The sequence below is a fragment of the Cnephaeus nilssonii genome, assembly GCF_951640355.1.
Source record: "Cnephaeus nilssonii genome assembly, chromosome: 19".
NCBI lineage: Eukaryota > Metazoa > Chordata > Mammalia > Chiroptera > Vespertilionidae > Cnephaeus > Cnephaeus nilssonii.
The window spans coordinates 37,365,871-37,386,736 of record NC_137090.1 but is presented as its reverse complement, the minus strand read 5'-3'; positions in this window follow the sequence as shown (position 1 = coordinate 37,386,736).

Here is a 20,866-nt window from a genome sequence, read left to right as displayed (position 1 = left end):
CATCAGCCAGAGTGGAGAGACCTTGTAATATACCAAGCACTGCAGCAGTATTCACAACAGCCACGGTATGGGAACAACCTCATTGTTCATCAGTAGAATAATGGATAAATCAAATGTGTGTGCGTGCGTGCGTGCGTGCGTGTGTGTGTGTGTGTGTGTGTGTGTGTGTGTAGACAGATCCAGAAATGACAGAGATGACAGAATTAGGAGGTAAAGACTCTAGAACAGCTATTTTAAATCTTATAAATGTGAGGTTTCAGCTAGTGCAATAAGGCAAGGTTTTAAAAAGGCATACAGGTTGGATAAGTAAAACTCTTTTATTCACAAAACATGATTGTCCATGCAGAAAATCTTAAGCAACCTATTTTAAAAATCTACTGTAACTGAGTGTAGCAAGGTCTCAGGATATAAGAATAAAGGTCAATATATGAAAGCTAACTTGCATTTCTTTATATGAGCAAGAAACTGTTGGACACTGAATTTTTTTTTAAATACTACTTAGAATAGTATTTACAATAGCAGAAAACTCAATACCATTTACAATAAGAGAAAACTAAAAAAAAAAAACACTCAAGGATATATTTAACAGAATATTTAACAGACTTGTACATGGAAAATGACAAAACATTGCAGAGATAAATTAAAGAAGTCCTAAATAAATGGAGAGATATACCATGTTCACAAGTCATAAGAATCAATGTTGTTGTCAATTCACCCTAAATGCATCTATAGAGTCTTACTATCCCAATCAAAATTTCTGTAGGCTTTCTCTCTTAAAAATTGATAATTCCAAAATTTATCCCAAAATTTTAAAAATATATATGTAGGAGGACTTAAACTACTCAATTTTCAGACTCACTCTAAAACTACAGTAATCAAAATAGGTTTCTCTCAGTTTAGAATAAACAGTGACATCACTGGAACAAAATTAAGAGTCCAAAAATAAGCTCGCACACATATAGTTGATTGCCTTTCAAGAAATCTTGAAATGTGGGGAAGGGAAAATCTCTTCTAAAAATGCAGCTGGAGCCAAAACCGGTTTGGCTCAGTGGATAGAGCGTCGGTCTGCGGACTGAGGGGTCCCGGTTTCGATTCCGGTCAAGGGCATGTACATTGGTTGCGGGCACATCCCCGGTAGGGGGTGTGCAGGAGGCAGCTGGTCGATGTTTCTCTCTCATCTATGTTTCTAGCTCTCTATCCCTCTCCCTTCCTCTCTGTAAAAAATCAATAAAATATATTTTTTAAATAAAAAATAAAAATGCAGCTGGAGCCCTAGCCGGTATGGATCAGTGGATAAAGCGTTGGCCCTCGACTGAAGGGTCCCAGGTTTGATTCCAGTCAAGGCACGTACCTCAATTGCAAACTCGATCCCAACCAATCCATGTGTCTCTCTCACATCAATGTCTCTCTCTCTCTCTCCAACTCCACTCTCTCTAAAAATCAATGGAAAAATATCCTCGGGCGAGAATTAACAAACAAACAAAAAGTTCTAAAAATGCAGCTGGAGTCCGGCTGCTGTTGCTCAGTGGTTGAGCATCAACCTATGAACCAGGAGGTGGTGATTCGATTCCTGGTCAGGGCACATGCCTGGGTTGTGGGCTCCATCCCCAGTAGGGGGTGTGCAGGAGGCAGCCAATCAATGATTCTCTCTCATCATTGATATTTCTATCTCTCCCTCTCCCTTCCGCTCTGAAATCAAATATATATATATATATATATATATATATATATATACACACACACACAGATATACACATATATGCGCAGCTGGAATAATTGGACACCTGTATGCAAAAATAAAATGAACCTTGACCTGTACCACACACCATACCCCAAAATTAATTAAAAATTAATCTTAGACCTAACTATAAGAACTAAAAATACAACACTTCCAGAAGAAAACAAAGAACAAAAATCTTCATGACCTGGGATTAGGCAAAGCTTTCTTAGACAAAAGCAAAATGATAAACAGAATTTTATCAAAAATAAAAAGTTTTGATCTTCAAAAGATGCCATTAAGAAAACGAAAGGGCAGCAGCACCCTCAGTGACCCCGGATCTGTCTCTCGCTCCCACAGTGTTTGGAGGGAACAAACTGGGAGCCTTGGAGCCAGAGGCCTTTGGGAGGCCCCATGCATTCCCCTGGGGTCTGGCTTTCGCCTGAGCCTCTCCCTGAAACCAGCAGGCATCCTTTTAACCACCCGCGAGCCCTCTCCCATGCACTGGACCAATGGAAACAATAAAGCTTTTTGCATTAGAGGGCAGGGGGAGAGGCAAGAAAAAGAAGACCAAAGGTCAAGCCACAGACTGAGAAAACATACAGGGTGTCCCCAAAAAATGTATACACACTTTAACAGCTGATAGCTCAATTTTGAATATGAAATGTATTTTGCCCTAGCTGGTTTTGCTCAGTGGATAGAGCATCAGCCTGCGAACTGAAAGGTCCCTGGTTCAATTCTGGTCAAGTGCATATGCCCAGGTTGCAGGCTTAATCCCCAGGAGGGGGCGTGCAGCAGGGAGCAGATTAATGAGTCTCATCATTAATGTTTCTATCTCTCTCTCCCTCTCCCTTCCTCTCTGAAACCAATTAAAATAATAAAATAAAATAAAATGAAATGTATTTTAATAAGCACTGCCTTTAGGATTATTCAAAGTTTGTACATACATTTTTTGAGACACCCTATATTTATAAAACATGTTTATCCAGTAAAGGACTTGTATCTGGAATGTACAAGGAATTCTTAAAACTCAATAATAACTTATTTTTTAATGGGCAAAAGATTTGAACAGACATCTCACCAAAGAAAATATATGAACAGAAAATAAGCAAATAAAATGATTTCCAACATCATTAGACATTAGGGAAATGCAAATTAGAACCACATGAGATACCACTGCACATATACACATTGAAATTTTAAAAACTGACAATACTAAGTGATACCAAGAACACAGAGTAACTAGAACTTTCATTCAGCTCTATTCATAATAAAAAATTGCAAATAGTCCAATCTCCATCAATCTATACTAATAAAAGGGTAATATGCTTATTAGACTGGACATCTTCTGGACAACCTTACAGATGTCCTTCCGGACAAAGCCATGGTGGCGGGGCCAAGGCAGAGGCGGTTAGGGGTGATCAGGCCAGCAGGGGAGAGCAGTTAGGGGGATCAGGCCAGCAGGGGAGAGCAGTTAGGGGGATCAGGCCAGCAGGCAAGTGAGCGGTTAGGAGCCAGCGGTCCCAGATTACAAAGGGATGTCTGACTGCCAGTTTAGGCCCAATCCCATAGGATCCCATAAACCGGCAGTCGGACATCCCCTGAGGGGTCCCAGATTGGAGAGGGTGCAGGCCGGGCTGAGGGACCCCCCACCCCCAATGCATGAATTTCATGCACTAGGCCTCTAGTGGATATATAAAAAGAAAAATTACTGATACATGCAATAATGTGCATGTTTCCCAAAGGCTTTATACTAAGTGAATGGAGCCAGATAGGAATGATTACATATTTTATTATTCCATTTGTAATATGTAAATCTTAAAACATGATTCCTTTGCTTTTAAAGGCCAACATGTAGGAACAGAAATCAGATTGGTGGTTGCAGAGGATGTATGGCAAAGGAACACAAGGAAACTTTTGGGGTGATGAAAATGTTCTTTATCTTGATTGTGGCTTTATACATTAAAATTGGTGAGTTTTACTTTATGTCAATTATACCTCAATAAATCTGATTTTTAAAATCACCCTAGCTGGTTTGGCTCAAAGGATAGAGCATCGCCTGCCAACTGAAGGGTCCTGGGTTCGATTCCAGTCAAGGGCACATGCCTGGGTTGCGGGCTCAATCCCCAACAGGGGGTGTGCAGGAGGCAGCCGATCAATGATTATCTTTCATCGTTGATGTTTCTCTCTCTCTGTCTCCTTCTCCCTTTCTCTCTGAAATCAATTTTTTTAAAAATAGAATGCATGACAGACTCGCTGGCCTATTATGGTTCTTACTAGAGGCCCGGTGCACGAAATTCGTGCACTGGGGAGGGTGTCCCTCAGCCCAGCTTGCACCCTCTCTAATATGGGACCCCTCGGGGGATGTCCAACTGCAGGTTTAGGCCCGATCCCTGTGGAATCGGGCCTAAACCTGCAGTTGGACATCCCTCTCACACGGATCGCCCCAGGCACCCCCAGGGAGCGGCCACGCCCCCATGCCACGCCCCCTGGGGTGCCGATCGCCCCAGGCACCCCCGGGGAGCGGAGGCACGGGCGTGGCCACGCCCCCCCGGGGTGCCGATCTCCCCAGGCAACCCCGGGGAGCAATGGCAGGGGCGTGGCCACGCCCCCCGGGGTGCCGATCGCCCCAGGCACCCCCGGGGAGCGGCCACGCCCCCTTGCCATGCCCCCAGGGGGTGCCGATCGCCCCAGGCACCCCCGGGGAGCAGCTACACGGGCACGGCCACGCCCCCCCCGGGTGCCGATCGCCCCAGGCACCCCCGGGGAGCGGCAGCACGGGCGCGGCCACGCCCCCCGGGGTGCCGATCACCCCAGGCACCCCCGGGGAGCGGGCACGGGCGCGGCCACGCCCCCCCGGGGTGCCGATCGCCCCAGGCACCCCCGGGGAGCGGCCACGCCCCCATGCCACGGCCCCCCCGGGGTGCCGATCGCCCCAGGCACCCCCGGGGAGCGGCCACGCCCCATGCCACGCCCCCCGGGGTGCCGATCACCCCAGGCACCCCCGGGGAGCAGCTACACGGGCGTGACCATGCCCCCCCGGGTGCCTATCACCCCAGGCACCCCCCGGGAGCGGGCACGGGCGCGGCCACGCCCCCCCGGGGTGCCAATCGCCCCAGGCACCCCCGGGGAGCGGCAGCAGGGGCGCGGCCACGCCCCCCCAGGGTGCCGATCACCCCAGGCACCCCCGGGGAGCGGGCACGGGCGCGGCCACGCCCCCCCAGGGTGCCGATCACCCCAGGCACCCCCGGGGAGCAGGCACGGGCGCGGCCACGCCCCCCCGGGGTGCCGATCGCCCCAGGCACCCCAGGGGAGCGGCCACGCCCCCATGCCACGGCCCCCCCGGGGTGCCGATCGCCCCAGGCACCCCCGGGGAGCGGCCACGCCCCCCCGGGGTGCCAATCGTCCCAGGCACCCCCGGGGAGCGGCAGCACGGGCGTGGCCACGCCCCCCCGGGGTGCCGATCACCCTAGGCACCCCCGGGGAGCAGCTGCACGGGCGTGGTCACGCCCCCCGGGGTGCCGATCACCCCAGGCACCCCCGGGGAGCAGCTGCACGGGCGTGGCCACGCCCCCCCGGGTGCCTATCACCCCAGGCACCCCCAGGGAGCGGCAGCACAGGCGCGGCCACGCCCCCCCGGGGTGCCGATCACCCCAGGCACCCCCGGGGAGCGGGCACGGGCGCGGCCACGCCCCCCCGGGGTGCCGATCACCCTAGGCACCCCCGGGGAGCAGCTGCATGGGCGTGGTCACGCCCCCCAGGGGTGCCTATCACCCCAGGCACCCCCAGGGAGCGGTCATGGGCGCGGCCACGCCCCCCGGGGTGCCGATCACCCCAGGCACCCCAGGGGAGCAGCGGCTCGGGCGTGGCCACTGGGCACCGCCATCTTGATTTTATCAATGGTCGACAGGCCACCCGGAGTCCCGCCCTCAGCCTCCGCTGGCCCAATCATGGGCATAGCGGAGGTGCGGTCAATTTGCATGTTTCTCTATTATAAGGTAAGATAATAAAGTGAAAACAGTTTGCTGCACTGGAAACTGGTACCCCTCAAATCTATGGGGGAGAGAGAAAAAAGGATGTGTGAATGTCTATGGTCCAGATATGAGCCATTGGAAGAGCAAAGACATACATGGAGCCCTATTAAAACCTGTCCAACAGTGCCCCCTGGAGGAGAGATGAGACCTTAGCAGCAAGAAGCTGAAGCCGGAGCTACCAGTTCACCACATCCGGGACTTACCTTGATCATGGTATGGGCCAGTGGTCGGCAAACTCAGTCAACAGAGCGGCAAACCGCGGCTCGCGAGCCACATCCGAATGTGGCTCGCGAGCCGCAGTTGCCGACCACGGGTATGGGCTAAAGGGTTTTGGAAGAACCTACGGAAGAGCCCACTAGGTGAGGAGTCAGCTTTACACACACACCAAGCCTGGGGAGACTGTGGCAGCTCACACAGTACTGGTCAGAACAAGAGCTTTCTTGCCCTGTTCCTCTCTCTTTAGCTCCCGAGGAACAAAAAGCAGGTTAGTGTGTGAGGAAGAGAATCTCAGGGTGTATGAGCAGTGAGGGGAAGGGAAACTGAGAAAGAGTTAAACAGATACGCACACATTCTCTCTCTCTCTCTCTCTCTCTCTCTCTCTCTCTCTCTCTCTCTCTCTCTTTCTCTCTCACACACACACACTCACACTCACACCCTTTTCCCTGCTGCATGCTGCCAACCCAAAACAGACCAAGAAGATGCTAGGGAGAAGTTTTTAACCGTAAAGGAACTTCCATTTTCTTCTTGTGTTTTTTTATTGTGGTGAAATGTAAATAACATAATTTACCATTTTAACCGCAATTCGGTGACACCAAGTACACTTACGTTGTTGTACATCCATCTCAAGAACATTTTCATCATGCCCAACTGAAGCCTCTACCCACCAAAGAATGACTCCCCACGACCCCTGCCCTGCCCCCAGCACCAGCATTCTGCCCCTCGTCTCCATGAATTTGACCACTCTGTCCGGTGTGTGTGTTTTTCTAATATATATTTTTTTTATTTCAGAGACAAAGGGAGAGAGAGAGGGGGATAGAAACATCAATGATGAGAGAGAATCACTGATCGGCTGCCTCCTGCACACCCCCCACTGGGGATCGAGCCTACAACCCAGGCATGTGCCCTGACTAGGAATCGAACCATGGCCTCCTGGTTTATAGATCAACCCTCAACCACTGAGCCACGCCGGCCGGGCTCTGGCTGGTGTTTTAAATTGCAGTTACTGGAACGAGACTTTTATAACTTGAAGTGACCCAGAAACTTTTTACCAATGGAGTATCCAGAGAAGACATGGACCCGCCCTTGTTCAAGGCAAAGGGTGGTGAGAAACCATCCCCACAGAACAAGTTTCAATGGAGATTGGGAGATAAAAATAGAATTGTGTTATGATGGCCCAGCCGACATGGCTCAGTGATTAAGCATCGACCTATGAACTCGGAGGTTATGGTATCAGGGTACATGCCCAGATTGCAGGCTCGATCCCCAGTGTGGGCGTGCAGGAGGCAGCCAATCAATGATTCTCTCTCATCGTTGATGTTTCTATCTCTCTCTCCTTTCCTCTCCGAAATCAATTTAAAAATTTTTTTTAATTGCATTAAGATGGCACCCTCTGAGTCCTACTTTTTCAGCCTCACACTTCACAAATAGGGGGTTCTTTTTCTCTTGTGACAAGAAATCTAAAGTCAGGCAGCCTAGGGCTCGTAGCTGGTTGCAAAGTCATCAAAGCGCAGGCTCCTCTTAGCTCCTTAGTGTAGCTCCCATCCCCACGGCCTAGGTCTAGAGTCTGAGTTCCAGGAAGGAAGAAAGAGAAAAGGCAAAAACTTTTGGGAAGAATTGGGGAAATTGCCACTCAATCACCTCTGTGCTCTGTGGTTCGGTGAGTAACCTGGATGACAAAGCCTGCTCTAAAAGATTACGAAGCCAGAGCGTGGTACGGTCTCTTGGTAGGACCAGGCTGGTCCATGAGTCTCATCTCCAAATAGGAAAGTCACTCACCCAACGGAATAGCCCTGAAGGTACTTGTCTAACTGGCTGAGCCACATGCACGTCCTTGGCTCTACCAGTACGGTAGCTGGAGGGGGGCTTTGCTTCTGTAGTGGGGGAGAGTGGTGGGAGGCAGGTATTGACAGTGTACACCTCTGTCAGATGAACGGGCTATGGCTGAGCCCTGTATATTGGCCCCTGTGGTGTTTATTTCTTCATAGCAGGCTGGGGCCTGACAGCTCAAAAGGCCACTGAAGGCAGACTCAAATTTGTATGCATCCAATTGCTTTAAGTATAGCCTGAATAAGCATATTTTTAGCCATTTAGTGCCTGCCTGCTTTGCATACCTTGTAAACTTTACCCAATGTCTACTGGCCACAGATACGACAAACCTCAGGGATGTAAGACCCCAAGCCACTGCTGCCCTTCAGAGTCCTCTGACCAGGGACTCCCCTCCTCCAGGGACCTAGACACCCACGGAAATCCCCTCTCAGAGTCCCTTCTCCCCCAAGAGGTCCCTTGCCCATTCCCGGAAGGTCTTCTGCAACTGGGGACTTCCCCTCCAGGCAGCCTCTCCAGGCACCCACATACAGCTCTCTGAGTGCTACCGCCACCTGGTGGTCATACTTTTTTTTTCTTGATCAGCCCTTAATCTTGGAACTCCACACAATAGGAAGGAGTTGGGGAGGGGAATAATTCCCCAGTAGAAAATCCGGATGCCATTATTAAACAGAATAGAGAGTAGACAGCTGAAAACCTGGCAAACCCACTACAGTCGGTAGTGTCTACGTGAAATAAGGCCCTCAGCCCGAGGATAGGACTGGGCCCAAAGGCAACTGGAACATTATGACAAAAGATAAAAGCAGTGAAAAAAGACCTAGATGCTGCCAGGAAAGGGACACCAAAGCTACTTCCTGACTCAGGTCTTCTGCTTTGGGAATATTCAGACAAGAAATGGACCAGCCGAAACCGGTGTGGCTCAGTGGATAGAGCATCGGCCTGCGGACTGAAGAGTCCCAGGTTTGATTCTGGTCAAGGGCATGTACCTTGGTTGCGGGCACATCCCCAGTGGGGGGTGTGCAGGAGGCGGCTGATCAATGTTTCTCATCGATGTTTCTGACTCTCTATCCCTCTCCCTTCCTCTCTGTAAAAAATCAATAAAATATATTTTTTAAAAAAGAAAGAAAGAAAGAAATGGACCAACGACCTCCTACTGGAGTTGAACTCCCCCATTCTAAGTCTGGGTCTGAGACACACTATACCTGGGAGCCAGCAGTCAGGAGAGCATATATGGCCCTTGCCCGCTAGGTCCTCAGGGCCTTTGAGCCAAGGTCAATGTGCTGCTTCTACCTGGCACCACCCCCTCTCAAGTGCATGTGTCTGCTGCCCTCCAGAGACTCCTAGCTGTGTGTGCCCCCATCAGTGGCACCAGCTGTAAGCAAAAGCCACACTTCTGCCTGAATTGCAAAGAAAATACATTTATGAACGGTCCGTGCGCACAGAACGTGGATGGGTGTCAGGTCCAGCCTGACGATTGAACTGGGCTGAGGTAGGGAGGTGGGAATTAAGAAATAGAAAGAATAAGAGAAATAAAAGCAAGAGAAACAACAGCGGGGTCAGGAGGTCCAGAACTCTCGAGAAGCTCTGGCAACTTTTATTAGTAATACAGTGCTTTTTATACATAAGACACTAAGCAGGGAATCACTCACAAGGAAAACATTCTTTGTTTCTCTAAAATCACTACTGGAGGGATAAGTTGAAGGACAGGTCTCTTGTTAAAATAATTCTCACTAGTTGGATACATATTTCTTGGTAAGCCATGAAAGTAGCTCTTAACCTACTGATAGCAGTCATATAAACAAATCCTGGGAAAGCTCTGTAGGCAGGGGCTGCTCTCGTTATACTGATTAGTTGCTATCCAAACAGGCCTGGGAAATCTGTGCGGGTAGGGTGCCAGCCTTGCTAGCCCCTACAGGTGCAAGGACCGTGTCAGCTTACAGCCCGTTCCCCACAGATCCCCCTTCTCTGTCTTTTAAGCGAAGTTCATGTAGTCCTATTTGCAGGGACCGGATGCTGGATCCAATGGTTCGGAAGCAGACTGGAATTAAACAGAGAATAACGAGAGCAAGGATAACAATAATTGACAGAGACCAGATAAATGATTGTAATCTATGAAAAGACATGAGGCTTAGAATTTTATCAAAAATATTCTGTGCCACTTAGCTAGGAGGCAACCTGCATCATTAATAGCTTGAATCTCTCCATGTAATCTACTGATATCTGTTTTTTAGGCTACTAATAATAAAAGTAAAATTTAAATATCAATAACAAAGCTCTAATATTAAAACAATACCAATGCAAAATTAAATTATATACATGTTATCATTTTTAGAACTTGAATGTTAAGAGCAAAACTATGGCTATTAAATAATAATAAAATAATAAGAGAGAAATCAAAACTATGGACATATTAATATTTTTAGCTACTAAATGAAAGAAAGTCTCTTTTGCTGCTGGTGTTCCTGGTGTATATTTACTTAGAGTCTTTTGTTTGCCTGCTTAAAACTTTGTAGAAGACTGGCAGCTAATAGATGCTAGCATGAGCAGGAACATGGTTGAAGAAGTAGCTTCAACTTCTTGCTTTTCCATAATCTGCTGCACTTCAGTTGTTAACTTCTTCAGATGACTCTATGTTGGCACCTCAGTCCCTTGCGTAGCTTTCAGTTTTTCTTCTTCCTCTGCTTTGCTGTTATTAGGGTAGTACTTAGTCCTTTTGAGTGAAGGGACACAGGAGCTTGTCTGAGTCCATTGCGGTGACACACGTAACACTCTGGCACCCGAATTGGCTGCATTGCTCCTTCTGGAAAGATATAAAACACAATCTCTTCCCCTTTTTTGTTTTTTAGTAAATGATTGTAAGAGTATGAATGGTTCTTTCTACAATTGAGTGACATTCTTCTGCTAGATATGATTAGGTTTAAGTCCTTGGGGATTTACCCCTAAAGTTGGTATAGGAAGGTGGATAATATACTGAGAACATTGCTTCTAATAAAATATGGAAATTGTTATTGTTAAATAATATTTTAAAGGCTGAAAATTAAATGAAAAATTCCTTTGAATTAGTGTGCCCTATAGTAGCTGTTTTAATAATTTTTGCTATACTTACTATATAAGTACTATTACTATATGTTGATGGGCTTCATAGTAAAATCTGTTAAGGCATAAATAAGAGCTTGTATTTCTACTGAAATATAAGGGGTTTGAAGGACCTTTGTTTTTTGCTCTGTGTTTTCTGCTGTAGTTTGAAGGTTGAGCCTATAGGTGACTAGTTAGCTATATTATAAGTACTTTTATAGTAAAGCTGACTATTAATTTACTTTTAAATTTAATATTTTAATAACAATCTTAGTTTACCCTGTAAATATTAATGGAAAGGATTATTTGTATCCCTGAGAAAGCCCTGAGCATTCCTGGTGTTAGGCTGGATTTAGATATAGTGCAGCTGCTGTTAGCCATGTCTCTGTTATCTGGGTGCTGGGAGCTGGGCCAAGTCTCTGTCTGTTACCTGGGTCCCAATCTGGGCTGGGCGTGGGAAGTGCGAAGCAGCCATGGGGCAGGAGACCTCCCTCAGAAGGGGCTAGAGTTCAGGCCCCTGCAATGTTGGGGGGGTGAGGTTCTGTGCCCCACCTCTGTTGACCCCCAAGTTCTCTCCTGATGGCCCCTCTGCGACTGTGCCTGTCTTAGGTTGTTCCTCCCTTGAGGAATCTTACCCGTCATTGACTAACCAGCCATCCTCCGGGGCCAAGCAGGGTAATGTGAGGTTCAGTTCTGTCTCCTTGGTAGCTTGACTATTAACATGCCCCTGTGGCCTCCACGCCCAGCATCTGCCTTGGGATTCCCCTCGCCTGCTGGCGGGGCCCCGGCATTGATCATATATCTTGGGGAACCCAGGTTTCTTCTCTAGAGAGGGCCCAGCTCACGCCATTGGGCAAGAGACAGATCTGTGGTACCAGCCACTATGAGGCTTCAACCTCAGTATGAATAGAGAGCTCAGGTAACAGCTGCGGGCAATTACATTGTGAGAAGAGGGTCCCTCTTGGCAAAAAGAGCAAGAAGGGCCAATATAGAATGCTCAGGTGCCTTCTCAGCGGGCCTTCCACACAGTGGAAGGGATTAAATCCTTTTATGTCCTTTTAAATTGCTGCTAAATATTCAAAGAATTAGTTTGTAAGTTTGGGATAAATGTAAAATATGCTATTGTAAAATATCAAAAATTACAATGACATTATAGAATTATATTATGTAAGGATATTTTTTGCTCTAGGTATGGCAATTTAATTTTAAACTGGCTGTTAATTTCTTTTTGTATAGACAAGGCCTAGTAACTTTCTTAGAATACTTAATTAAATTGCCTATAAAGATATTGGCTTTTCTTTAAGCTAAAAACCTTGATTATAATTTAATAAGCTAATATTTTTAAGTAATTAAAGTAGGTATCTTTATTTAAAATAAAGTAAATTACGTCTAATTTTATAAACTGTAAATGTTGCCCCGCCTCTAGCTTAATGTAAGAGGCTACATAAAGTTAGGTAGTAAATGGTGGCTTCTGATCTGTTCCTAGATTTTACTTGTATTTAATTATTTAAACATTAGTTTCTTATGTAACTTAATTTATATGAGATCTTGATTATATTTTAAAAGGCTAATTTATAAAGTAACTTAAGTAGGTGTCTTTAATTAAAAAGTAAAGAAACTTATTTAGTAAAACTTATAGGTTTGATATTTTATTGGTCTGATCTAAAAGTATGGCTTTTGTCTTTTTAGAAATTCTACTGCTGTTGAAAAGTTTGGCTATATTTAAGCAATATATTGTTTTGCCCTTCTTATAGGCAAAAACCTTTGTAACATTTAATATATATGTATAAGTAAAAAATCTTAATTTTTATTTGATAAAGCTTTCCATGTGATTTCAAGTATCAATTGGTTTAATTAAAAAAATATATTTCTTTTAAGAGAGAACAGACTTTTGAACATATCGGGGCCCTATGAGATGCTCAAAAATCACTCTTAGTCTTGAAATAACTTGGAAAGATTAAATATATATATATGCATATATTTATATATTTGCTTTAAAAATTATATACCTAAATTATCTTAAAGAATATCAATTATATTTAAACTGGATTATAGAATCAATCCTCTTTTTAAAATCATACCAATAACTAATATATTTTAAATTCTTAATTATTACAGAAAACATTACATTTTATTTTCTCAAAAACATATTTTTATATTTTAGGTATTTAATTACCATAATTATATAATTTTTCTTAATTTCATATGTACTTTAAACCTTTAGAGCTTGTAAGTCAAACATCTAACAGTTCTTTGATTAATAACACTTTTATATTCTTAAGAATAAATTTCTAAAACACAAGACATAATCAATTAATAGATTTAATTCTGTCCTCTAGATTTTTTATGAGGCAAATTTAAACTTTACTTTTTATTTGCCAGTAGCTCTGCTGGGGGAAGGGCATCTACCCCTTCCTCTATTAACAAAGGGCATAGCCAGTTATCTGGGCTACTTAGATCTTTATAATCAATATATTATTTATATTTTAACAATTTCTGAGATTCAAATCCAATTCTAATTATTTTAAAGTATTTACTTTGGATAAATTCTATAACAGAGACAAATTTACTTATATTCTTGAAGGTTTTAAAAGTTAACTTTTTAACAAGGTTTATTAGCATTTTAAAAACATCTCTTTATTATGGAAATGCGAATCTTGTTGCTGGAATTAGCTTGAATTTCTTTTAAGAAGACTTTTTCGCCGTTTCTCTTAGGAAAAATAACCAGTTCTGGGTTTTTAATTTTCTATAGCTTTTGCAGAGAGATTCCAGCTGAAGACAATCTAAATGTCTGAAATCAGACTATGCGCGCATTCTGTCTTACAGCTAAGTTCTCTCCCCACTAGCATAGAAATTCCAGATACATTTCTAAATTTTTAAGGCTTTTTTATGGCAAGAAAGGAAACTTTAAATTTGTATACTGGGAGAGTGGGCATCCATATTGGATCGTCACGTGTCTCTTCCTTCCCCCATATCCTGCTTACTTCAGGGGAAATATTAATAACGGATCTGGCCAAATTTCTGTTTATGCTTAAAAGAAAGACAGATCTCAAATTTTTTCTTTCTTTTATGCTTTCTGAAGTAATAACTTATACCTAATTTAGCCAAGATTCGCATTTCCCTTTAAGTTCTTTTATAATTCTTAAATGTAACTTTAAGTAATCTTATTGTAAGTAATCTTATTGCGGGAGAGCAGATAGCCCTGCCCTCTCCTGACACTCCTGGTGTAATCCTTTTATAGTTAAACTGCTTCTACCTAGTAAAAGGCTAAACGTCCCTTCAGGAGTGGGTCTATATACCCCTGTAAGGATGGCTTGTGGTCCCAATTCTGGAGTTAATACATATCGCTTTATGGATCCAAGGTCCAACCCGGCACTTCCGGGGGTTGCTCAGAATAACTCTTGTATCTGTTTTGCTCCTGGGGCAGGCTGGATGCTGCACAGCCAGCTGGCCTTGAGGCGGCACAGGGGCAGGAGGGTAAACAGACAGTGCCCCCATTATTTGTCGGGGCTGGGCTGGCCCCTTTCGGGAGTTTCCCAACTGCTGCTGAGGCAAGGGATTTCCCTGGATATCTGCCTTAGATCTACACTCATTTGCCCAATGTTTTCCTCTTTTACATTTAGGGCACAGTCCAGGTTGTTTGGGACCTCTGCCATTTCCTTTATTAACCCCTTTATTAGAGGGACACTGTTTTGCCATGTGTCCTGTTCCTCCACAAGTGAAACACTTGTGTGTTTGACTTTTCCCTGTGCTGAACTGTTGCTGAAGAATTCCTTCAATGGTGGTTCCCTTTAATGCGGCTGCAATAGCGACTCCTTGTATATACGAGGGACCAATATCTGCACAAATGCGGATATAATCTGAGAGATCCCCTTTTCTTTGATAGGGCCGCAATGCAGCTTGACAGGCAGCGTTAGCATTTTCATACGCCAACTGTTTGACTATTAACATGCCAGCCTCTCCATCCACTACTACTCGGCCAACAGCCTGTAACAGCCGAGAGACAAAATCCTGATACTTTTCATCTGGCCCTTGAATAATCTTTGAGAGCTCCTCTGTTTTTTGACCAGAGGTGGGAAGCTTTTTCCAGGCTCTGATCCCAGCTCTATTAATTTGCCCATAAGCTTCCAGGGGGTATTGAATTTGATTATGGGTATCAGCATAGTCTCCTTCTCCTACCAGCATTTCATAAGAAATATTAATCTGGGCAGCTCGATTACGAGCAGCTTGCTCCTTAGCCTTTTCATTATATTCTGATTTCCACAAGAGATAATCTCCTCCTGATAAACAGGCTTTGGCAATAGCTCTCCAATCATTAGGTGGGAGAGCCTCTGAGGCTATAGTTTCCAAGATAGTTAAAGTATAAGGAGAAGTAGGCCCATACTGAGCACAGGCTGTTTTTAACTCCTTCAGGGTTTTAAAAGGAAGTGGGTCATAAGTACGCTCACGCTGTCCCGAGTTAGGGTTCACCCGTTCCATAACGGGGAAGGCGTGAATGCCTAAGTCCTCACCAGCCTTTCGTGCCTCCTGCAAAGCCATCTGGAGAGGGGAGAGTGGAACTGGCGCTGCACAGAACCGGGGACTGCCCTCACGGCTTCTCTTTTTCTTGCCAAGACGCTTTAATGCTTCTAAAAATTGTTCTAACACATCTTCCACATCACTACCCTCTTCAGTTCCAGCAGAAAAATAATCTTCCTCCTCTTTTGCCTGAACAACACCTGTATCATCATCATGACAAAGAGCAGTAGCTTCCTCAAGATCCTCCTCATTTTGAGGATTTAATTTGTCTTTAAAATTTACATTACTCTTTTTTAATATGCTGTCTTTTTCAGACCCCTTTTTTGTGCCAGTACACTGCTTCTCCTTTTTTCCTGGCTTAAGAGATGGTTGATTGTGATCATACCTGGGATCTAAATAGTCCCGTATTGAATTCCATAAAGAAAATGCATCAATCGGGGTCTTATTTGGCCCAAAGGCTTTATAATGATTGTACATTTGTTCTCCAACTTTCTGCCACGTTTGTAAGTTAACGGTTCCTTCCTCAGGAAACCAAGGGCAGACTTCTTGAATGAATTTTAAAAATTTTTCTACTTGCTTGTCAGTAACTTTAGTTCCTTTACTGTTGAGCATAGACTTTAACATTTGCCCATAAAGGGCATTGTCTCTAGATTCTAACTGCCCCATTTTACTCCCGATTATCAAAAAGATGCTCCTCCCTTACCTTTACGAGTGCACTCTTTTTTCCGGAGGAGTTCCTCACCTTCTGTGTCCCAAGTCCTCAGTGACCTGTTCAGGTGCCAATTGTCAGGTCCAGCCTGACGATTGAACCGGGCTGAGGTAGGGAGGTGGGAATTAAGAAATAGAAAGAATAAGAGAAATAAAAGCAAGAGAAACAACAGCGGGGTCAGGAGGTCCAGAACTCTCGAGAAGCTCTGGCAACTTTTATTAGTAATACAGTGCTTTTTATACATAAGACACTAAGCAGGGAATCACTCACAAGGAAAACATTCTTTGTTTCTCTAAAATCACTACTGGAGGGATAAGTTGAAGGACAGGTTTCTTGTTACAATAAATCTCACTAGTTGGATACATATTTCTTGGTAAGCCATGAAAGTAGCTCTTATCCTACTGATAGCAGTCATATAAACAAACCCTGGGAAAGCTCTGTAGGCAGGGGCTGCTCTCGTTATACTGATTAGTTGCCATCCAAACAGGCCTGGGAAATCTGTGGGGGTAGGTGCCAGCCTTGCTAGCCCCTACAGGTGCAAGGACCGTGTCAGCTTACAGCCCGTTCCCCACAGATGGGGTGGGGCTGTTTGAGAACTGGCTTGAGGGATATGCAGCAAGGACCAGGGCTCAGAATCGTGCTGCTGAAATGTCTGGTGAGGGCACTACTGTTTCCACCTCGTCTGGGAGCGGATGCCACAGTGTGTCCCCCTGACATGACCACTGGATGCTGTGTTGCCGTAACTCCGAAGCAAGATTTTGAAGGTGTGCTGCTATCCCTACCAGGTAAAAACAAATGACTTCGGGATTCTCTGCCTATTGGGACAGAGAATGAAGCATTTGCCGGGGGCTGTGTTGATTTCCCCCAATAAGGAATCACCTAGAATAGCAGCTGCAGTTTGACTTACCTCTTATTACTACAATTGACCCTTGAACAACACGGATTGGGTTTTCATTAATTTTTTTTTAATATATATTTTATTGATTTTTTACAGAGAGGAAGAGAGAGAAATAGAGAGCCAGAAACATCGACGAGAGAGAAACATCGATCAGCTGCCTCCTGCACACCCCCGACCGGGGACGTGCCCACAACCAAGGCACATGCCCCTGACCGGAATCGAACCTGGGACCCTTCAGTCCGCAGGCCGACGTTCTATCCACTGAGCCAAACCGGTTTCGGCGGTTTTCATTAATTTTTAATGTACTTTGGCTATTGATTTCAGAGAGGAAGGGAGAGGGAGAAAGACATAGAAACATCAGTGATGAGAGAGAATCATTGAGCGGCTGCCTCCTGCATGCCCCATATGCCCACACTGGGAATTGAGCCCGCAACCTGGGCATGTATGTGCCCTGACTGGGAATCAAACCGTGACCTCCTGGTTCATAGGTCAACGCTCAACCCCTGAGCCACGCCAGCCGGGTGGATTTTCATTATTTTTAACTGTATTTTCTATTGGTGATTGGGAATCTGAGCCTGTGGATAAGTTAAGAATTCCACCAGACTTACCAATTTCCCTTCAGCACCTGAAGTCCCCCTTCTAGCTAATGGACTGGTGGACCACAGTGGCACTCGGGAATTAGAAGCTTAGAGCCAGCACCCAATAACCCCTGGAAGGTTTGGGTACTTCTCCTCCCCGGGTGCACATGCCCCAGCACGCGGCCCGTACTCCTGCTAACACGGCCGCCTCCGTCTGCCGAGGCTGCTCCTGACTTGCTCAAAGCCCTTTTCAGTGGTTTCTGCCACTGGACTCACCGCGAGTGACTTAAATCACACACCCCAATATTCTGGTCACATCACACAGAGTCACCTTGCAAGGAAAAACCAATTATTCGATCCCCACGACACTTCATTGTCTCCAAATCTATAATCAGAGTCAAAGCTCAGCATGGCCCAACGGGCCAATTGTCAACACACACAGCAGGTCTGAGCCGAAGAGAGGATGAGTGGGACAGTCAGCGGAAGGGACCGGACAAAAGCGGACTGCTGGCCTCTGAGCTCTTCTGTTGGAAGGAGCAGCCAGGCTGCTGGAGGACGTGCTCTGTGGACGAGGGGACACCCAACCCTTAGCTGCTCCCAAGCTCCTCTCTGCCCTCCCCCAGCACACGCCCCTCAGACGAGGTGGCCAGGGGATGCCTGAGAAATGCACCTGCAAGGGTATTATCATAAGCAGCCATTCTCAAACCTGCCCGCACCTTAGAATCACGTGGGGAGCTTTAACAACTATCGAGGCTCACTTCCGGAAATACTGATGCCGTTGGTGGGGACTGGGGGGCGGGGGAGGGACCGGCATACTGGTTGTATGTTTTAATCACTGGTGGTGATTCCAGCTGCAGAAATCACTGGACTAGGAGCCTAGAGAAGGCAGTAGTTCGCAACCTTGGCTGCACATTGAAAACACCTGGGAGCTCTAGCCGGTTTGGCTCAGTGGATAGAGTGTCGGCCTGCAGACCGAAGGGTCCCGGGTTCGATTCCAGTCAAGGATATGTACCTCGGTTGCAGACTCCTCCCTGCCCGGGTCCTGGTTGGGGCTTGTGTTTCTTTCACATGGATGTTTCTCTCTGTCTTTCCCTCTCCCTAAAATTCAATGGAAAAATATCCTCGAATGAGGATTAACAAAAAAAAACAAAACAAAAAAAAAAAACACCTGGGAAGCTTTAAAGAAAATACCAATGGCTCTGGCTGGTTTGGCTCAGTGGATAGCATGTCAGCCTGTGGACTAAAGGGTCCCGGGTTTGATTCCGGTCAAGGGCACACACCCAGGTTGTGGGCTCGATCCCCCAATAGGGGGCGTGCAGGAGGCAGCCGATCAATGATTCTCTCTCATCATTGATGTTTCTATCTCTTTCCTCTCCCTTCCTTTCTGAAATCAATAAAAATATTTTTTAAAAGAAAATCTCAATGAAATGCCAACCTAACGATTCTGACTTAATTATTTAATTGATCTGCCTGGGTATGAGGATTTTCCCAGGTGATTCTAATGTGCAGAACCAGTAGGATGAGGTTGAAAACTAGTAGGATAAGAGAACGAATGAGTGATGAGGACCATTAGGATAAGAGAATGAATGAAAGCTAAAATGGGGAAAGGAATGAAGGCATGACTGAATCTATAGTTTTGTACTTCCGACTGAGAGCCACCCTGTGAGTGTGAGAGAGAGAGAGGTTGCAGGGGTGGGGATTACCCACATCATTTCAGCATTGTGATACTGAGGCCCACAGAACAGGAGCAAGGACTTCATGTGTTTTGGAGGGTCACTGTCCCAGACAGTGGCCCAAAAGCTTTAAATGTACTTCCTTGTTGAATCCTCCCAATAACCCTGGGAGGATAGATATTGTGAGACACGTTTTTACAGAATGGGAGTCCAGGCTCCCAGAGGTTAAATGACTTGCCTGCAGTCATGGAGTGAGTCAGTGGCAGAAACTAGATGAGGCCCAGGTGTCCTAAAGCCAATGCCATTCCTGACGGCGTCGGAATGACTGGCCCCATCTGCCCCGGAAGATGTCTCGGCCTGACCACCATTCATCGCCAGAGCCTGCCTGGCGTCTGATTGAAGCTTAGCTGAGAGTCATCTCTTGGGGTGTGGGCCATGCCCTCCAGGCCCAGAGCTCCAGGAGTGAGAAAGACCACAAAGGGAAAGGTCCCCATGACCCAATCATGGAGGCCTTGGTCCCAAAAGAGCTGGTAGGGACATAGCTCTGAAGCAGAGGAATACCGGCTGGACCTGGGGCCAAAGCATCATGTCTGCTGGACAAAGGGAGCCAACGCTGGGAGCCCAGAGGTCAGACTGAAGATGGGGCAGGAGATGGGGTAGCACAGGCACATTAGATTCCCGGCCACCCTTTCTTAGGAAGGAAGGACTGACCTTCATTCTGAGATTACAACCTTCTTCCCACCTTGTGTTAACAGGAAGTGGAACCAAATTATTTTAATAAGAGCAATTTATTTAAACAGGGTTGAGTCCTCAGAAATTCCTCTCCTGGGTATGTACCCAACAGACATGTCCTAGAATGTTCGTAGCATCACTAACTGGAACAGCCCCACATTGGAAAGTGTCCACACTCCCATTATCAGTAGAGGGAGTGGAACTGTGCTCCCCCATCCCACCCTTGGCAAAAAGAAGAGGTGACAACCTATGCTGCTATCTCCCTTTGGTTGGTTGGTTTTTTTATTGGTCCAAAAAAATCGGAAAATCTGGAAACCAAAGGTTTCTCTGGGGGGTTGGGGATGGAAAGCAGCTTGGGGGAGGGGGGGCAGGAAATGGAGACAGCAGGTGCAGGGGATTTTCTGTAGATCCGTGTGGTTCCAGGACTGGGTAGCAGCAGCATCACCTGGGAGTTAGGGAACCAAACTCCTGGTCCCTGCTCCAAGCCCACAGAGTCAGCTCTCTGGGAATGGAGCCCAGCATCCTGGCTTAACAAGCTCCTGGGTGACTCTAGTGCACACCAAAGCCAGAGGACCAGCTCGACCTGCCTGTGAGGAGACCGAGAGGAAGGGGCGTGGCTGGAGAGCCAAGGGGGGTTAACGGATGATGTTTGTGGGGGTTGCTTAAATGGAGAAAATACTCGAGCTTTTAAAAATGCTTTTTCTTGCAATACAATACACCTCCAGAGAAGTGCACGCGTCATAAATGAACAGCTGGAGGCATTTTCACCGTCTGCACCCTCGTGTAGCCAACATCAGATTAAGAAACAGAACATTGCCCGCATCCCAGCAGCCCTCTCGTGCCTTCTCCTGTCACCACCTGACTTCTAGTGGCAGGAACTCGTTTTACC